The sequence below is a fragment of the Ambystoma mexicanum genome, chromosome 8, assembly GCF_040938575.1.
Source record: "Ambystoma mexicanum isolate Mex_15411 chromosome 8, UKY_AmexF1_1, whole genome shotgun sequence".
Classification (NCBI taxonomy): Eukaryota; Metazoa; Chordata; class Amphibia; order Caudata; family Ambystomatidae; genus Ambystoma; species Ambystoma mexicanum.
The window spans coordinates 1,333,956,967-1,333,974,872 of record NC_090929.1 but is presented as its reverse complement, the minus strand read 5'-3'; positions in this window follow the sequence as shown (position 1 = coordinate 1,333,974,872).

Below are 17,906 nucleotides of genomic sequence, written 5' to 3'. Positions count from 1 at the left end.
TAAGTAAATACAATGCTTTTATCTCCGCAGGCGGCGATGCAGCGTGAAGAATTCCAAAATTCACGGAGTGCTGGTAAGTAATGACAATGCACAGGCAAAGTGCAGCGTGCCGAAATGACCGCAGCCGATGGATCAGGTGAGTAAGCACTGCGAGTTAAGACTGCCTTGCTAACCTGCTTTTTCTTGTCTCTGCATGTGCTGCTGTCGACTGGATACAGGAATGGTGAGTATGATTCTTGCAGATTCAGGATCGAAAGAAGAAAGGCTGGAACAGACTCGGTGAGCGTTCTGCTGCAGATGCAGAATAACGCGAAGCACGTTTCGTCTATCGGGTGTGGTTTAAATAGCCTTGGAGTGATGAGGCGTCTTCCTCCACGGCCCGCCTAGGTAAGAAAAGAGTTCCAGAAACTTTCCAGTGCTGAATCCAGGGAGTGGAGCTTGCCCCACCCAGGTAAGAAAGTAGTTCCTGTTCACAGAGGACTTCTAAGTGGCTGGTAAGTAAGCAGCATGGTCTGCTGCAGGTAAGTCCACCCAAGCATCTGCACACATATTATGAGCCCGGCGCTTCCAGTGCCGGGACCGATGATTCTGATGAGCCTGGTGCCACCGGCGCCAGGACAAGGTCCAAAAGGTCCCCGTGGGGACTGGCTGGTGCCTAGGAGTAGGGTTAGGGGCCTGCTTCCAAGGACGTTGGGCTGGTCCTGGCTCCTTGGAAGCAGTGATCATGACACTCTGCAGTACATACACAAGTTGTGTGACCTGCGATATTCCCGTTGAGCAAGCGTCAGCGGAACCCTAATCGCTCCTATCTGCAAGGGTTCAGGGGCAGGTAGGTTTGTGGACGTGGCTTCAGCTGCTGCCGGGGCGAACACAGTTGTTCTTTTTTCCCCACGTCTTTTGGCCTTACGGGCATCAATTTGGAGGACTAAATCAAGTAATTCTCCAAATGCAGTGGGAACAACTGGAACAGTGGACAAAATGTCCTTCAGTTCATCAGATAGACCTTGATAGAAGAGTGCTGATTTCTTCTCTTCAGGCCAGTCAGTTTCGGCAGCCAACTGATTAAAGCGGGCTAAATAAACCAGTAGGGTGTTATTCCCCTGTCGGTGGTTCAGTAACTCCAGGTCGGTGGCTTGAGTGGTGCATCTCGTATCAAATACTTTACTCATCATGGTGAGAAGGGCATCACAATTATAGAGCACATGTGTTACACCCAGATTTCAGCATACCACTCTCTGGCATTGTTGGCGGTTACAGCCGCGGATGCGAGTTCATACCACCAACAGGGAGCCTCAAGCTCAGAGGAGCGGTCTAGTGGTTCGTGAGAAGGACGAGAGCGAGACTCCTCCTTCCACTCCGGAAGTATGATATGAACGAGAGTTGCCAGGAGTACTACGCGTTGCTGCGATTCATCACAGCTCCGCTCCAAGAGTTACTGAAACTGCGATACGCGCCTCTCATTGATTTAGATTTAGGGAAGCCTTTCTTTCTTTACTTTACTCTGCTTACATTTCCTGCAGGACTTTCCTCCATTTACCCCTATTCAGTCTGACCCAGCAGCCCCACCCGGCTCAGTCTTACGGACGAAATTCTCAGCGGTCTTATTTACCTTTGGTCGATCCCGTCTCGACACTACCCTCGAACTCCCAAGACTCAACACGTGATCTCTGCATCCTTGCCTATCCAACAGGTAGGGATCTAAGCATTCAGGCTTCTGCCACCCTTTACTTCTCTTCTCACAAAACCTGATTCACACACTTCCATTCTGTTTTTCTTTAACTTATATCAGATCGGACCACATCCCCAGCCAACAGAGACTCTCCATAACACTCCTTGGCATTCTCCCACAGGTACATCTCACTCATTCAACCTTGGGTAACCATAAGACGAAGGGTGCTACAGATAGTTAATTCTACCTATTCTATGCCCACAGAAGAGTCTCACCCAAGCCGATTCATCGCGACTCCATCCAGTTAAACTTCCTACTCCAGCCGTGAGGGATCTAAGCGAACCACCTACAGAACAACATCTACAACCGGGTTTTTTTCCCTCTAAGAGGGTTTCCCGGAGAACCCCTTTCTGGCACCTGTGTTGGAAGGTTGGGGAAGGGGTCTCTGGTAAACTTTCACTCCTTCAGAGATACCGAAGACAAGGTAGGACTTTTCCATTGTTGCCTGCAAAGTGCTTCTGAATAGTATTGGCAGTTGTTACAACATGACTGTTAGACTCCAACAATGGATTTGCCAATGCAGCTGCAGTACCACCTAGGAGTGACAACACAAACGCGGCCTTAGTGGTGGAAGAGGGAAAAGAGGCCAGGCGACAGAGAAAGTGCAATTTGCATTGATTGACGAAAGTTTTGTATTGCTTGGGATCACCCAGAAAACGTTCTGGGGGAGCCAAAGGAAACTGAGTGGTAAGCATTACCGGAGCTGATTCCTGACTGGGAGCTGGAAACCCTGACCCCGAAGCCGTAGCTGCAGTGCCACTGGGTTGTGAGACTGGAGTAGTCACCAAAGACTGAATAGCGTCCACCCGTTGACACAATGCCTCCTGTGCGTTGGTCAAATCAGTACGTAGATCCGTGACCATTTGCACAATCTGATTCAGAGTATCGGTTGTCTCTGTAGACATTTTTATAGGCTGCTAATTCTGTTACTTACCGCTCTGTATGCTGATTGGAGCCTAGGTAAGACGACCTCGCAGAGGGAGGTAGGATTTAACAGGTTCGGGTTCAGCTTCCAGAATTCCAGCTCCCCTGAATTCTGTGATTCAGGCTTCCTCTAAGAGGGGCTCTTTTCTACGATGTACCTCTCTGCCATTTGAGTAAAAACCAGCAGAGATGTCTATCGCCTAAAAGAGCGGGAGAACACACACCGCCAATAACCAATGCTGCAAAGAAAACACAGTATGATTAGAAGGAATCAGGCAATATGGAATTATTTAGGCAATCAGATATTTCTCTAAGTACCTAGACAATGGTTGATATGGTGTTGGACCTTAATTGATGAACCTACAAGAAAACCCAAGACTATGAGTATGCACAAGTGATAACCACAAACTCACTATGACTGATACAACACCCAGCAGACCTGATAAGTGGGATTCCTAGGGAAAATGGGTACCAGTTGAAAGGAAAACAACGGCAGGTACAAAACAACAAATGAGAAGGTTAGTAAGGAAGAATATACCCGGGCGGCACGAGGGTCGCACTAGTGACGGGTTGGTGCATACACTGGAAAGCGTCACTTCTATGCACTCAGTTAAGGTAGAAAAGGAAAGAATAAATTATATAGTTCCAGGAATCTGCACGTATGAGAAAGACTGATGATTTTCAGGTAATGAACAATACAGGAGAATTGGATGAGTTTTACCTTAATTGCACAAACACAGGCCAAGTCGGCGAAGCAGTCTTGTAATGTGCAGCGTGGTACTCAGCGTAAGAAGATAGTTCAAATTGCGTAGAGCGGCAAGACAAAGTAATCTCACCAGACAGGGCGAAAGCACAGTGGAAATCCAGGGACAGTCCGAGGTCGGCAGCAGGGTTCACGGATCAGACTGGAGGAAAAAGCAAATGCAATCCAAGGACAATCCGAAGTCGGCAACAGAGTTCAAAGTCAGGTTGAAGGAACAGGCAAGGACAATCCAAGTAGACCAAGGTGGGTCGAAGATCCAGGAAGTCAAGTAATCAAGAGGAAAAAGGCAATAAACACCACAACGGGATGAAACCGAAGGAACGTAACGCCACAATTAGCAGCAACAAGCCGCTGAGTCCCTTCGGCTTTTATGGTGCAGGGGGGCTTAAAAAGAGGAAAAAGGCAATAAGCACCAGAACGGGATGAAACCGAAGGAACGTAACGCCACAGTTAGCAGCAACAAGCCGCTGAGTCCCTTCGGCTTTTATGGTGCAGGGGGCGGAGCCTCCTTACGCGCTCTCTGCGCACGGGACGTCTCAGCTGATGCAACATTCTCTGCTGCATGGCCAGACGCCATGGCAACCGATACCGAAGCCACAACGAAGTTCTGGAACGTGATTGCCCCCGTATGTGGCCACAAGAAACGGGAGGTACTGCAGGACGGGGCCGATATGTAACAGCATCAAGAATCTATCGCTTTCGACCTCATCAAGGCCCCTCAGTTTTGACTGATTTTAGGGATGCCCTGGTTGGTAGCTCATAATCCTCAAATAGATTGGCAAGCAAAGGAGCTGGCCTTCTCCGAGACCTGTGCTCAAACGCGTTATCGTCAAGAGAAACAATCAATCGATGCCAGAACCTCTACGTTGGGAACAGTGGCGACCGGGACCCTACCAAAAGATTACCAGGATTTTCAAGACGTGTTTCAGAAGGAACAAGCTAATACCCTACCTCCACACAGACCATACAATTGCCAGATTGACCTGATACCCGGTGCCCAGATCCCTTGTGGACGAATCTACGAACTCACAGAACCAGAAAACCAGCACCTGAAGTCCTATCTCGACCAATACCTGGCAAACGGGTTCATCCATCCTTCGAAGTCCCCAGCAGCCAGTCCTCTGTTCTTCGTATCGAAAAAGGAAGGGGACCTAAGAACGTGCATCGACTATCGCACATTGAATCAGATTACCGTCAAAAACCGTTACCCCCTGCCATTGATTCCTGAACTGCTTGACCAAGTCAAAGACGCCCAAATCTACACAAAACTAGATCTAAGAGGAGCATATCACCTTGTCCGAGTTAAAAAGGGCGACGAATGGAAAACCGCCTTTCGTACCAAGTATGGCCTGTACGAATATCAAGTAATGCCCTTTGGCCTTTGCAACGCGCCAGCTGCATCTCAATATTTCATGAACGATGTTTTAAGGGAATTAATTGATGTCTGTCCTTTAGTATACATTGACGGCATCCTAGTGTACTCCGCATCAAAACAAGACCACGTCAAACACGTTTGATCCGTACTGGCAAAACTCCGCCAGCATCAGCTCTATGCCAAGCTTGAAAAGTGTTCATTCCATGTTTCCGAGGTGGAGTTCCTTGGTTTCATTCTTAGTCCGAAGAGTATCCGTATGAATGTACACAAGGTAGACGCAATCCTAAACTGGCCATCACCAAACTCGTTGAAGAGAGTACAGAGCATGTTAGGTTTCGCAAACTTCTACCGCCGGTTTATCCCGGAATTCTCACAGATAGTACATCCCATCACATCATTACTAAAAAAGAGCAATAAAAAATTTCAATGGACAGAGGAAGCAGAAAGAGCTTTCCAGGAACTTAAGGTTCGATTCACTTTGGCCCCAATTCTACACCATCCTCGCCCAGAACTCCCATACGTGGTGGAAACGGACGCATCAAACATGGCCATGGGAGCCATCCTCTCGCAAAAGGACCCTGAAACGGGTCAGTTACACCCGGTCGCCTTCTGGTCATGTAAATGTACACCCCCCGAGCTCAATTACGCCATCACAGATAAAGAGCTCCTAGCCATCAAGTCTGCCTTTAAGGCCTAGCGCCATTACCTTCTGGGTGCGAGACACACCATCACTGTCATAACAGATCACCTAAATCTCCAGTATCTGTTATGCTCACCTGGCTCCCACAGGGGCGTCGGTCGGACCTGGACTGCTGCGGCCTCCACCAACGTGATGCGTAGTGCAGAGATGACAGACTGGACTGGCCCTCCTAATCTCGTCTGCTTGACCCGTAGAAGGATTCTCCTGCAAGTGGAGAGAGGAATTTAGCCACCCGTGGATTCTAGTGATGGCACCTCCCTGCTCTCCCCACTAATCACCTCCAAAATCCGCTTCCAGTACTCTCAACTTATATTCTTAAAATATGAGCTCTCCATCCTGTGTGGATTGCAGGGGCACGTAGACACCAGTTGCTTCACTGGTTAAAAGGCATTGGGGAGTTCCGGACAAGAGTTGACTCTGAGGTTCCTGGCGAAGACCAGTAAGTATAGAGTTCATAGAGTTCAATATGTCCGATGTTCACTCGTATCCCATTCCTTTCTTATCTTGCAGTGGAGTTCGAGAAAAGATGGTCTTGTGGCGGTAGATGGCGTTCAGGTAAGAGTCTGTATTACCCGATGCTGTCCGGTAAATGATGCATGTATTTAACGTGTTGTTTGTCTCTCCATTTTCAGATGTGGCGTTGATGCGAAGAGTTAAAGAATAATGCCTTCGGTGGTAATCAGGTAAGTCTATGGTGGTAAGAGAGATTGTATTTGTTGGCTCTCTCGGCTCACCTGGTTGTTTCTTTTGTCCCCAGATGCCGGAGCAGGAGAAGAAATGATGGAGGCAGCGCCGGATCGAAAGGTGCTGTGAGGTCCGGTGAGTATGGCGCGGCGCTGCAGCTGGTAGAAAGAATGTCCTTTCCAGGTGCTGAGACGTGATGGTTCCTGAATCAGGTGAGAAACTGGAATAAAGTTAGTTTTCTAACCTTGCCTTTACTTTCCTTCTTCTCTAGGAGCTCCGGATTGAGGACGGGCATGGCAGAGGTCTGGAAGCTGACTTGCAGGCACAGTGAGCGTTACGCTGCTGGATGCAGAATAACGCGAAGCGTGTGTTGCTGGTCGGGCATGGTTTAAATAGCCTCAAAAGTAGTCCCAGGTAAGAAGTCCCTAGAACCACACCCGAGTAAAAAATAGTCCCTGTAGAAAAATAGTCCCTTTCAGGCTTCCTGTTGGATTGGAGTCATTTGCAGCATGGTCTGCCTGAGGTAAGTAGTGACTATGAGACTGGCGCCTTAGATGCCAGGACTGATTTCTACTATGAGCCTGGCACCAAAGGCGCCAGGACTGAACCCAGATAGCCCCTAGCCGGGGCTGCTGAGGGTTTACTAAATGTCTAGATGCCTGCTCCCGGGGCTGATGGGCTTGGTCCGGATGCCTGGGGGTAGGCATCATGACAGCACTCCCCCCCAAGGCCCCTCCTAAAGTTGTTCTTCCCTTGGGCCCTGGTTTGTCTGGGAAGTTCCGATGGAATCTTTTCACCAACCGAGGTGCATGAACGTGGTCACTGGGCTCCCATGACCTTTCTTGTGGTCCGTAACCTTTCCACTCGATTAAATAAAAAAGTTTTGATTTAACCATCTTAGAGTCCAGGATATTTTTTACCTCGAATTCAGGTTCTCCATCTATCAGGATGGGGTCCGGTGGTTTGGTTAATCTTGTTCCGGGTTGAACTGGTTTTAGAAGTGAAACATGAAAGACAGGATGGATCTGCATATTAGAGGTTAGTTCTAATTTGACGCCCACTGGGTTGATAATGGCCTTAACGGTGTAAGGTCCCAAATATCTAGGATTAAAAGTTTGAGTTCCTTTTAGAGGTATGTGTTTCGTAGCCAGCCAAACTTGATCTCCAATCTGGTATTGGGGAGTGTCACTTCTATGTTGATCAGCATTTTTCTTGTATTTCTCTTTTGCTTGTTTCAAATGTTCAGTTGCCTCCTTAAAGGCCTGTGTAATAGTAGAGTGCAGATGGGTCACTGCCAGCATTTCCAAGTGCTGGGGCGAATCGAGTTCTGAGGTTCGAGGATTATGTCCATACATGGTATAAAAGGGACTTTGTCCGGTTCCTGAATGTACTGAGTTATTGTATGCGTATTCAGCAATCCATAAAATTTCCTTCCAATTGTTTTTGGTCTTATGTAGCATGCAACATAGGTATTGTTCAAGAGTCTGGTTGGTCCTCTCAGTTTGACCATCGGTCTGGGGATGGTGACTGGTTGAAAACCTCACGTCGATTTGCGCCAATTGGCAACATTTCTTCCAAAATTGCTTAACGAATTGACTACCTCGGTCAGAGACCAATACGGAAGGAAATCCATGTATTCGAACTATGTTTTCAAGAAATTCTTTGGCCAAAATTGAAGCGGAAGGTAATCCCTTTAAAGGAATGAAGTGGGCCATCTTGGAAAAAAGATCAACAATAACCAGAATGGTGTTAAACTCATTACACGGAGGTAGATCTGTAATAAAGTCTAAACACAAAGTGTGCCAAGGTGCGGGTGGAATGTCCAAAGTCTGTAAAAGACCGGCTGGTTTTTTCTTTTGACTTTTGTTTTGGGAGCAGATACCACAAGACAGCACAAATGATTTTATGTCTTTTAGCCAGGTGGGCCACCAGAATTGTCTTCTAATTTTAGCTTCAGTCTTTGCAATACCTGGTTTTCCTACCATCGGAGCATCATGGTAATTGGAGATGACTAGTTCTTGTAGTTCCTTGAGTGGTAGAAATAGATGCCCTTGATAGTAAGGTAAGTCATTGATGACTGAATAATCATGGCCCTTTTTCACCCAATCTTGCAGGGCTGCTGAATCGAAAAGTTGTTGGATTTTTAAATGAATATCTTCTAGAGTCTGTAGAGTAGTTATAACAAGAATTCTTTGTTCTGCAATTATAGGCACCGGTTCTGGGTTCGAATATGCTTCTCCCATCCCTATTCGGGACAAGGCATCTGCCTTACCATTCTTGCAGCCAGGTCGATAAGTGATCACAAAATCGAATTCAGCAAGGAATAATGCCCATCGAAGTTGACGCGATGATTGGGTCTTGGCTGTCTTTAAATACTGCAGGTTCCTGTGATCGGTGATTACAGTAATGGTGTGCCTTGCACCGAGAAGATAATGCCGCCAAGCCTTGAAGGCGGATTGGATGGCTAACAACTCTTTATCGGTAATCGCATAGTTTAACTCGGGGGCTGAAAACTTCCTGGACCAAAATGCTACTGGATGAAGTTGACCGGGTTCAGGATCCTTCTGGGACAGGACAGCTCCCATGGCTAAACTGGATGCATCAGTTTCGACTACGTATGGGAGCTCGGGGCGTGGATGCTTCAAGACAGGTGCCGACGTGAATTTCAATTTCAGCTCTTGGAAGGCTTTTTCAGCCTTCTCGGGCCATAAGAAGCGTTTGTTTTTCGCAAAAGTGCTGTGATAGGGTGTACGATATGTGAGAAATCTAGAATAAATCTGCGGTAGAAATTAGCAAATCCAAGCATGCTTTGTACCCCTTTAACTGAACTGGGTGATGGCCACTTGAGAATTGCGTCCACCTTTTGAGAGTCCATTTGGACTCCTTTTGGAGTCAGGATAAATCCAAGGAATTCAACTTCTGTAGCATGAAAAACAAATTTTTCCAATTTTGCATATAACTTGTGCTGGCGTAGTTTCTCGAGGACTGCACAAACGTGCTTCACATGGTCTGATTCTGAGGAGGAGTACACTAGAATATCGTCTATGTATACGACAACACAGACGTCAGTGAGTTCACGAAGGACATCGTTCATAAAATACTGGAAGGCTGCTGGTGCATTGCACAACCCAAAGGGCATCACCTGGTATTCGAATAACCCGTACCTAGTGCGAAAGGCAGTCTTCCATTCGTCGCCTTTCTTTACATGTACCAGATGATATGCCCCTCGGAGATCTAATTTAGTGTAGATGCAAGCGTCCTTTACTTGGTCTAGTAATTCGGGGATCAGAGGCAATGGGTATCGGTTCTTAACCGTGATCTGATTTAAGGCGCGGTAGTCTATGCACGTTCTGAGGTCACCTTCCTTTTTAGGCACGAAGAACAAAGCTGAAGATGCAGGGGATTTGGATGGACGAATGAAGCCATTAGCAAGGTATTGGTCCAAGTACTGTCGCAGGTGAAGATTTTCGGGTTCTGTAAGGGCGTAGATCCTACTACATGGAGGTTGTGCACCGGGTATGAGATCGATTTGACAATCGTATGATCTGTGAGGTGGTAAGGTGTTGGCCTGTTCTTTTTGGAAAACATCCTGGAATTCTTGATATTCCTGAGGTAACTGTACAACTGGAGTAGCTACTGTGGCCAGGCATTGGTACAAGGTTTTTTCCGGGAAGGTTATTCTCTTCTCTCGCCAATCAATACAAGGATTATGTGTTTCCAATCAAGGTATCCCCAGTATTATTTGGAACTGCGAGGCTTTGATTAAATCAAACACAATAGTCTCTCGATGCCCATCTTGACCCAATAGTGTCATCTCTGCGGTGGAATGAGTTACTGGCCCAGAGGCAATTTCAGTTTCATCGACTGTGGTGATGATATCCGAAGTGGTCTTTTTGCAGAGAGGTAGATTCATCCTAGTAGCCAATTTGTGGTCCACATAGTTTCCTATGGCCCCGCTATCAATGTATGCCCTTACTGCGTGCATATGTGATGGCTACCTTGGATCCACAAGGACCATTGGTATGATGAAGTGCGAGGTCTGAGTATCCTTCTTCAAGCTCGGCAAGCAGACCTCTATGTTTGGCAGAAACCTGTGCAGTTCCCTCTGGGACCACTGCAAAAGATTAAACACTACAGGTGTTTGGCAGTAAACCCACTTGGTAGCAGTCTGTACCACACAGATTCACTTGGTAGCTGTGGCTGAGCAGTCAGACTTCCCTCAAGAAGAGTTAGGCAGTATACAGAGTATTCACAATAGGTCAGAAGAACACAGTAGAACAAGTAAACACTGACCAGAGCTTGGTGTAAAAGAGATATAATTAATTATTTAAAACCACATCTAGTAAAACACACAGGCACTAAGGTTAAGCAGTTAAGAAACACGGTCACTAAAAGATATTCACTCCCTTAAAAGAATATTAGACAAGTCTTAAGTAAAGCCCCACTTATTTTCAGACAGCGGTGAGCGCTTAACGCAGATGGAACTCTAATAATTCGTTTTAAAAAGGGAGAGAAAAGCAGAGTATAATTTGAAACAGATCCCAACACTTTCACAAGAACACAACAAGAGAGAAAGGCAAAGTAAAACCGTGAAGTTAGAGTTCTAAGGCCGGATCCACTTTAAGAGGATCAGAACGAAATGTGTCCAAGGTCACACGGGTGCAGTGCACAAAAGCCTTGAAATGGATCAAAAAGTGTTGGACCAAAGAAAGGGACCAGTTAGATGGTCAAGGCGGCCAGCCCAGTCCAGAAGGTTAAGGGATTATTATTACCTTGTAGCAATCTTTAGAAAGAGAAGGCTTGGCGGACACGGTACCTTAAAGTGGCGAGAATACTCCAGCGGGGGCAGTTGTTCCTGGCAGCAGATGCAAGTCGGTGCTTCGTCCGGGGGAAGAGAGGATCTCGTCAGGGAAGAAGACAGGAGTCCGTTGCACTGCCAGGGAAGAAACCAGCCGCGGAGTTCTCAGGTAAAAGGAGCGGTCCTTTTATTTGCGGTCCAGTGGTAAGTGCATATCCGGTTGCCGGGGTGCTTGGCACAGGCAATTCGACCACAAGACGTCCTGGGATGCGAGGAAAAGAAGGTAAACTGGTAGTGCCCACCAGTCAGGGGAAGAAGCCTCTCCAGCCGGGAGATCTTCTCTATCGTCGGGAAGTGGTAAGTCTGTTCCGCAGGGCTCCACCGGTGGTGTCGTCGTGGCAGGTCGGCTCAGCTTCTCCCTCGTCGGATTCTCAGGCCATGTGGCGACTTCTGAAGTTCCAGTCCCCAAAGCCCTGCTTTTATGCAGCACACCCCCATTCACTCAGCCTAGCTGTCAATCAAACATGCTAAGTGGTGAGCCGGCCGGCTCACCACTTGGGCCAATCACACAAGAGTGCGACCTGAGTTACCAAGGTAACTCAGTCCAGGGTGCCTAAACCCCCTCCCCCACCCCCTATGGTACCCAGGCAGAGTGGCACCACTTTTGGAGGCTTCTGTGGAGAAGCCCGCCAAAAAGTGGAACAAAGGGCTCGCCTTGGGTTGGAGTCACAGAAGAGAACACAAACGCCATTTTAGAATCGAGTCCTGTCAAAAAATACCAACCAGCGAATTAATATTAATTAAATAAACCGGCGGTATGTTCGAGGCTATGAGAATTAAATAATTAAAGTTGGTAGACTGGAACAATGGGAAAATCCGATAGGGATATATTTGCGGTAAAAGGTAGTATCCACTGCCACCAGCCAAAACTCGATCAGGGGGGACGGAGACGTGCCCCCTCGACTAACAGACCCCGGGGCAATCGAATTGCCCCGACCAGTACGTCCACAATATGATGGTTTGTACCGGTTTCTGTTAATAATTTGGGAGTAGTAAAGCCAATGGTGACTTTACATGCCCTGGGAGACAGTAGTCAGTCCCAGGGTATGGAGTCTATGGTGGGGTGTCACTATGACACCCCTGTGTCACTGCACGGAGGGTGCTGTGTAACACACATAGTAAAAACACATGAGACCCTATGGAGTAATGGACCCCATAGCCCATAAAACACATCAACAGTCAAAGGAACACCATAAATCATGTCCAAGAGTGGGAGAAAAAGAGTCTCACTCTTGGCATGAGAAAAAAACAAACTCCAGAAATCCAGCAAAGGTGCTGGGGGACTCACTAGGTTAGGAAATTCAGCCTAAAGAGAGAATTCTCCATAACACTCACCCCCCCCAGACTAAGGGACAGGAGGATTTAATCCACTCCTGGATGAATCTCATACCTCTAGTCGATGACATACATCCTAGAGAGACCATCAGCATTTTGGTGGTGACACCCTGACCTGTGCTCAATGGTGAAATCAAACCCTTGCAGGCAGATTGACCATCTCAATAGTTTTGGGCTTTCCCCTTTTATTTGCATTAACCATCTCAAGGGTTGGTGGTCAGTCTGAATGACAAAAGTAGAACCATACAAGTATGGTCTAAACTTCTTCAGAGCCCACACAATAGCAAAACACTCTTGTTCAATGGTTCCCCACCTTGTTTCAGGATCCTTCAGTTTTCTACTGATGAAGCAAATGGGGTGCTCCCTACCTTTCCCATCCAGTTGACTGAGGACTGCACCTATTCCTACATTTAAAGCATCTGTTTGCACAATGAACGTTTGGTGGTAGTCAGGAACTCTGAGTACTGGAGCTTGGCAAAGAGCCTTTTTCAGGGTTTCAAAGGCCTGATTGCATTCCTAATTCCACCTAACCTTTTTTGGGAATTTTGGAGAGGAGATGACATTCAGTGGAAAAGCTATGGACCCATAGTTCTCAATTAAATTCCTGTAATACCCAGTGAGACCTAAGAAGGCTCTCACCTGGGTCTGAGTAGTAGGTGTTGTCCAATTTTGCACAGCTTCAATCTTACTGGCAAAGGCCTTATGTCTCCACCTCCTACCTCATGTCCAAGGTAGACCACTTTACTCTGTCCAATCTGGCATTTACTCGCCTTTATGGTCAGATTGGCCTTTCCAAGAGCCTGCAAAACATATCTCAGGTGGTCCACATGTTCTTCCCAGGAATTGCTGAACACTGCTATGTCATCCAAGTATGCCATGCAGAAGTCCTGCATCCCATTCAGAACCTGGTTTACCATCCTTTGAAATGTAGCAGGTGCATTTTTCAATCCAAAAGGCATAACCTTAAACTGGTATAAGCCAACTGGGGTAGAAAATGCAGTTTTCTTCTTGGCATGGTCTGTCAGGGCTATTTGCCAATAGCCTGACGTCAAGTCAAATGTGCTGAGGAACTTGGCTGCACCAAGTTTATCCACCAACTCATCTGTCCTTGGCAAAGGGCGGGCATCAGTCTTAGTGACTGCATTAAGAGCTCTATAATCCACACAGAATCTAAGTTCTTTAGATCCTGCCTTTGGTACTAACACAACTGGGCTAGACCATGGACTAGTAGAGGGCTCTATTACCCCGAGATCAAGCATCTTGCTGACCTCACCTTTGATGTGGGTTCTTACATTTTCTGAAATTCGATATCCTCTGCTTTTGACTGGCAGACAGTCACCAGTGAGTATGTCATGCTGTCCCCAAGGGGTCAAGCCTGGTGAAAGTGAGAACAGGGAGGCAAACTGATTCAACATGGATTTGCACCCTTCCTGTTGCTCAGGTGTCAGATTTGAAGAGAGATTTACTCCTTCAATCTTTTCGTCTAAAGGTAAGCCTCTGAGGAGATCAAGAAGAGCTTCACTCTCTTCTTCTTCCTCTGATGATGCTAGAAGCAAAGCTCCTATATCAGGTCTGGAGACATACGCTTTTAGTCTGTTGGTGTGGAAGACTGTTGGAGCCTCCTTGGGATTTCCCAAGTCCAGCAGATAGTTGACCTCTCCAAGTTTACCCACAACTTTGAAGGGTCCCATCCATTTATCTTGCAAGGCCCTCTGCCTTGTTGGAATCATAACGAGAACTAGCTGGTCCTGAGTAAACTCAACCATGTTAGCCTTTTGGTCATGCCAGTGCTTGATCAATGCTTGTCCAGCTTTCAAGTTATCACTTGCTTCTGCCATCATTTGTGACATTCTCCTTCGGAGACCTATCACATAGTCAGTCACTCTGGCTGGCTTGGGGGAAGGAGCACTCTCCAACCCCTCCTTGATCAGGGCCAATGGACCTCTGACCAGATGACCATAAAGAAGTTCAAAGGGAGAATAACCTACTCCCTCCTGAGGGACTTCTCTATAAGCAAAGAGAAGGCATGGCAGTAGAAGGTCCCACTTTCTTTTAAGGGGGTCCTCCAAAGCACCAATCATGCTCTTCATGGTTCTGTTGAACCTTTCAACCATCCCATTTGTCTGAGGGTGGTATGCGGTTGAGAACTTGTAAGTAACTCTGCAGGTTTTCCACATGGCTTTCATGTAGTGGGACATAAAATTCGGCCCCCTGTCAGAGATTACTTCCTTAGGAAACCCAACCCTGGTAAAAATACCAAGGAGGGCCTTAGCCACAGCCGGAGCTGTAACAGTCCTCATAGGAATTGCCTCAGGGTACCTAGTAGCATGGTCTACTACAACAAGTATAAACCTGTTACCTGAGGTGGTTGGAGGATCAAGGGGACCAACAATGTCAATCCCTACTTTCTCAAATGGGACTCCCACTACAGGGAGAGACCCTAAAGGTGTCACATTCTTGGAGCCAACCTTACCAGAAGTCTGGCAGGTGTGGCAGCTCCTGCAGTACTTATCTACTTCAGCCCCCATCTTTGGCCAATAAAAGTAGAGTGAGAGCCTTTCCTTAGTCTTCTTGAAACTCAAGTGACCAGCCAAAGGAATCTCATGGGCTAACTGCAAGAACTGTGGTCTGTTCTCTTGGGGTACTACAAGTCGTATGTTGTCCCCAGGTGCAGACTCCGTTGGTTCACTGTAGAAGAGGCCATCTTCCCAGTGTAACCTATATTTCCCAGGCTCTTGCCCTTCAGCCTGAGCCTCTGCCTGGTGGCAAAGACCTTCCAGAGTTGGACATTCTCTCTGTCCCTTACTGAAGTCGGCCCTGTTGGGTCCACCTTCTGCCAGTAAAGACTGCAGCTCAGGATGGTCAACATGATCCAGATCTCCAATGAGTTCCTGGCCTTCCACTAGCTCTTCTTCAGAGTCTAGTTCAACCACACACGGTTGTACCTCCCTCTCAGCCCCAGCTGGAGGGGGAGTTACTGGTGTAACTTTGGACAACCGAGGGGAAGTCCTTGTTGGCTGCACTGGAGTGCTGGCTGTGAGGTTCTTTTTAGAAGTTTTAGGTTTCTCTTTTCCTTATTGTTTCTTAGAGACAGCAGCTGACATCTCCAGTGGAGTAGGAGTGATCTCTTTCTTCATTATCTCCTTGGGAGTACCTCTCATGGTTCGCTCCCTTGCAGGTCTGGTGAGCTCCTGTAACCTTTTACTAGGAGGTCTGGAGGTATGTGACACTACTCCAAGAGTTTTTAAGTCATTACCCAGCAGAACCCTTCCTGGCACCTCACTTTGTATGCTGACAGGTATCTTCACAGTCATGTCATTACACTGGATGAGAACTGGTAATTGGGGAAGCATCTGCACAGGCCCTCCAGCTAACTTGGTGAGGCGTTTGGGTGCCTTAGCAACATCCTCAGCCTGAAAAAAAAGATTTGTCCACCACAGTTATGCTGGCCCCAGTGTCCCTAATGGCAGGAGTCTCCTGACCATTCACCTGGACACTGTCCTTATAATACTCTTTAGTATTACCTGGGATAGAATTATAGACGTTTAAGTTCTGTTGTTCCCACAAACCCAGAGACACTAAATAAACACTGGCTGAGACTCCAATGGGTTCATCAGCCAGCAATAGAAAGTTTCCACTTGCCATTTGTACTTCCTCCTCTGAGGCGAAGGCTAAGGAGACAAGCTGGACCCCTGAAGGTTTACCCTTACATCTGGGATCTCCTTTCACATGGTCAGTAGAGCCACAAACAAAGCATTTACCAAATGCTTTCTGGAATGGTGGCTTGTTCTGACCTCCTTCTGGTTTGGCACCAGGAGGTACACTAGCCTGATTTGGTTTCCCTGGTGGCTTACCCTTTTGGTTTTGTTTGGGGCCCTCTTTGGAATTGGAATTATTAGAATTATCTTTGGAGTCCTTTTTTGGCTGTTTTCCCTCTTCCTTTTTCTGAGTAGCCCCATAATCCTTGTGAGTGGCCCTGTTGGCAACCCACAAGTCAGCAGCCTTAGCTAACTTCCTGGAATCTAATTCCTTTGAATCAGCCAAGTGCTGTCTGACCTCAGGAGAGCAGGCATCATAAATTGACACCAACATTACAAGATTCTTCATTCCTTCATAAGTGTTAACTCTGTAACCCTTAATCCATCCCTCTAAGTTTTTCAAACTTTCACTCACCCAGGTAGCCCAAGGGGTACCATCATGCTTTTTGAGGGTCCGAAACCTCTTAAGGTACTGGGAAGGGGTCTTCCCAAATCTAGCTATCAAAGCTAGTTTCACACATTCATAATCCTTCTTATCCACCTCCCCCAACTCCATTACCACATCAGCTGCAACAGGGGGAAGCCTAGAGAACAACCAGGGAAGTAACACATTCCCTGTGATGTCCTGGAGCCCATGATTATACTCAAACATTTTTAACCCATCCAACACATCCAACTTAGGTTCATACATACCCACTAATTCCTTAGGCATCCGGTGTCTTTTGGGACTGGAACTCCTAGAGGAACCAGAGGAGAGAGAAGCATTTTCTACAGACAACTTCTTCATTTCTAGTTCATGATTAAGCTCTATTTCTCTGAGTCTTAACTCGGTTTGCTTCTGCTCAGCCTGGGCATTCATTCTTCTGAACTCTAGCTCTTGGTTTCTTTCAGATTGAGCAAGAAAACATTTGTACTCTAATTCAAGCTTCATTTTTTCAAGTTCAAAATAAGCAGGGTTACATGTAGGACCTGGTATAGGCCCAGTAGGTACAGTAGCTAAGGCAGACAGAGGCTCAGAGTGGCTAACTTCATTAAGTTCACTTTCCTCTTCTGACTCATTATCAAGACTTTGATTCAGATCAATACCATCACTGTTTTCTACATTTGCTGGGGGAGTAGATTCCTCTGTACCTCCCAGACTTTGGTTTTCTAACAATCTTTCTATAAGTTCCATTTTCTTGCCCTTCTCAGAGAGATTCTTATGTCTATACAATACTTTTAAGCAATCAGCAGTTTTGGCAGACAATGATTCTAGGGTATAACTCTCCATAGCAGACATAGTTAGAAAATCAGCTTTCTTAGTGCTAAGCTCTGTGGTTAGTTGTCCTGAAGTGTTCAAAAAGCACACTAAAGTGTATACTCAATACAAATCCCACCGCTGTACACCAGTGTTAGGCAGAAACCTGTGCAGTTCCCTCTGGGACCACTGCAAAAGATTAAAGACTACAGGTGTTTGGCAGTAAACCCACTTGGTAGCAGTCTGTACCACACAGATTCACTTGGTAGCTGTGGCTGAGCAGTCAGACTTCCCTCAAGAAGAGTTAGGCAGTATACAGAGTATTCACAATAGGTCAGAAGAACACAGTAGAACAAGTAAACACTGACCAGAGCTTGGTGTAAAAGAGATATAATTAATTATTTAAAACCACATCTAGTAAAACACAGAGGCACTAAGGTTAAGCAGTTAAGAAACATGGTCACTAAAAGATATACGCTCCCTTAAAAGAATATTAGACAAGTCTTAAGTAAAGCCCCACTTATTTTCAGACAGCGGTGAGCG